The sequence below is a fragment of the Vigna radiata genome, chromosome 5 (genome assembly GCF_000741045.1).
Source record: "Vigna radiata var. radiata cultivar VC1973A chromosome 5, Vradiata_ver6, whole genome shotgun sequence".
NCBI lineage: Eukaryota > Viridiplantae > Streptophyta > Magnoliopsida > Fabales > Fabaceae > Vigna > Vigna radiata.
In genome coordinates this window covers 34,618,302-34,621,789 of record NC_028355.1, presented here as the reverse complement: position 1 = coordinate 34,621,789, position 3,488 = coordinate 34,618,302, and positions in this window count along the sequence as shown.

Genomic DNA, 3,488 nt, shown 5'->3' with positions numbered 1-3,488 from the left:
TTAAAACTGATAAAGGAACTATTTTTGTGACCGAACACGCTTTCCACTTACTCTAAGATTAATTTCGCTGCGTCATACTCTCTCTTCAAACCATACCCCCTGGTACCAACAGAGTCAATTGCGCTTACTATTTGATCAACATCTGCACAAAGAAGGTGTTTCTGGTTTGATCTTGAAGGCTTGGCATCCTGTGAAGACTACTACATTTGACTGAAGGTTTGGCAACCTGTGAAGTGTGTTGTGATAGGCTTGGCAACCTATGAAGCGTGTTGTGATAGGCTTGGCATCCTGTGAAGAATGCTGGTGATTTGTTGAAGATTGTTCAACATGGGTGCAGATTGCAGGAGAGGGGATTCTTGCTGCAATTCTGGTTTTTGTGTGCAGTTATATTTGGTTTTGGGTTAGAGAGGAGATTTATATTTTTGTCTGGTTCTTCTATAAATTCCTTGTTGTAAAAACCGCAACCATTATAGTGCATTTGCATCCAAGGTTGGAAGGACACTAGATGTAGGCATTGTTGGCCGAACCAGTATAAAAATCAGTGTTTGATTTTTCTATCCCTGCACTCTTTTAATTCAGTCGATTATATCTGCCTAGCAGTCAACTACGTTTTTTCGCTGCATTACATTTTTCAATAACTTGCATTTCAAGGAAAGATCAAAAGCTTTGAACTTTCATACCAAGATTGCGAAAAGATTTTAAATTTGAACTAACAACAATTCACCCCCTCCCCCCCTCTTGGTGTAAAACGAAGTCAACCTGTTTCCTAACACTTAAGGCTTTGGTTTATTGCCCACTGGCGGAAGCCAAATCTAATGATCAAGAGTGGTGCTTTTAAAGGACATTCCACTTGTGTTTTGCGCCAGGCTATGCCAGACACACCCATTATTTCTCTTTCGCCTAGGCATCTAGAGGTCGCTTACAAAATCCAATTTTGTACCAAGCACCCATAACCAAATAAAAGTTTCAATATATATGGTCGAACAACATTAATAGAGAACGTGTGGTACTAGATCAAAATTGAAATTTTATTCATATAATATATTATCAACACATATTGCCCAACATTTATAATCATGATCTTTTCTATACAAAAAACATGTACAAGTTCCAACTCGAGTGAAAAATTTCTTTCGATCGAGAGGAAGACCGTGTTACCAATGGGGAGCAGTGGTAAATTAAAAGATAAATGATTTTGACGATGCTCCAAGAAGATTAACTTAAAGAAGATATTAGAAGTTGTTTTAAAAGCACTTTGTAGAATATAAATGTATTAGGAATATCTTTAAATATGTAAAATCTCGTATTTTTTCTACTGTTACGTATTTAATCGATTATGAGGAACTATAATCGATTATCCTGAGCCTTGTTGGAAAACCATCTTGCTTTGGAATAATCGATTATTCCTCCAAATAATCGATTATCACAAGTCTTTGTCAAAACTGCCCAAGTCTCTGCAATAATCGATTATCCCTCAGAATAATCGATTATCACTATTTTGAAAAATCTATAACGGACTTGAATAATCGATTATCACTTACAATAATCGATTATTATTGGCAGTTGTAAAGTGACTTTTCATCTTCGGATCTGTTGCTTATAAATAGGAGCTTTTAGAACTTTAGAAATAACTTTTAAACTTTTTAAGAATACAGTTTGCTTGAGGAAGTTCTAAAAAGCTAGTTCAAGTGCTTTGCCTGGTCTCGTGAATGGGAGAAGCTCGCGTTTCGTTTGTCGAAAGTCGGAGCGATTCTCTTCGAGTTGGTAAGGTGCTCTACCTGGTCTCGTGAATAGGAGAAGCTTGCGTTTCATTTGTTGAAAGTCAGAGTGGTTCTCTTCGAGTTGGTAGAGTGTCCGCTTCCAGTTCGTTTGTCGAAGGAAGCATCTTCCAGTTCGTTTGTCGAAGGAAGGTTCTATCATCTTATTTTCATTATCTTATTGTAATCTGTGAAACTGATTTTTAGTGAAACTGTTAATCACTTTTTATAGTGATTAACGACTGGATGTAGATTCTTCTTAATCGAACCAATATAAAAATTATTTGTGTAATTTTTCTACTCGCTACATTCTTTATTGTTTTATGCACATCAACTGTTTGATAAATTTTCTGTTAGAAAATTTACTTTTAAAACCGACAACTTTAACTTGATTTGTTACCGAACACACTTTTCGCTTATTAATGTTATTTTGTTGCGCTACTTTGTCCATCTGGTACCAACCAATAGTGTAAGATCCGGAAAAATAGGAGTTTTAAAAAAAATAATAGTAGTTTTGAGACTTTGGATTTTTGTTTGGAAATTAGTGTTCTTGAGTTTATATTTATGTTAGAACATAATTGTTATGTTATTTTTATATTTTTATATTTTTTGTCTAGGGGCAAAAGGGTCTTTTACCTTTATTTAATTAGTGTAGAAATTAGTTAAGGGAGGGTGTAGAAAGGAAAAGTATGCAAATTAAATAATCTGAATATTTAATAAAGTAATATTATGTAAATCTTTAAAAGATTTAGTTGTTGTTATTTTAAAAATTAGTTGAATGAAAATAGGAGATATAGTCTTGGTTGGTTTAAAGATTAAAAGAAATATTATCATTAGAGAAAATAATTATTATATATTGTAGATTTTGAAAAGATTTGGTGGTTGATGATAGTTTTAAAAGTAGTTAAGATAGAATAAGAGAGAAAATCTTAGTAATAATAAACTGAAAGATTTTATCAAAAATAAAAAGAGAGAGATAGAATATAAGAGGATAAGAAGGAGAAGAATAAAAGGGGTTGGCATTTTGTTACTTTAAAAGGAAAAAACGAAAATTAGAAATATAAGGGAGAGAAAAGACGTTTTCTAGGAAAAAATAGAACCGAGTACAGAGTATAAAAAATGGGAAGACTTCTTGGTGCTCTCGGAAACAAAAACCATACGAGACTAGGTAAGGGAAGTGACTAAAATTATCTTGTATATGTAGGATAAGGGAAGTAACCTAGAATTATTGTTGCGTGTGAAAGTTTGTTATATATATATATATATATATATATATATATATATATATATATATATATATATATATATATATATATATGTATACGTGCTCTGTCTGGGTGGTTTTTGGTTTGTGAAATATCTTTTTTTTTTATATGGCATGGGGTTTTGTTCCAAGGAGTGAAACTCTCGGGTTGCCTGAGAACCACGGTGAGAGTGTGTATTGGAATTATTTTATTCTCTGTTCATATCTGTGCATTTATGTTTATATATTTTTATACTTATATTCCTTTTTTATATTGCTCTGAACAATTATATATATCAATTGTACTCTCTCCTTATTATGAATAAGAAATACAATATTTTATTCTTTCTTCTTTTCTAACAGTGTGCGTGTGTAAACTTGTGGAATATATCATGGTGGTTGTTTGCTGTGTGTTAAGTTGTGGGAAGATAAATTTAGGGTGTGATAGTGAGGGTTTGTGAGACTGGGAAGAGGGGTATAAGTGGATG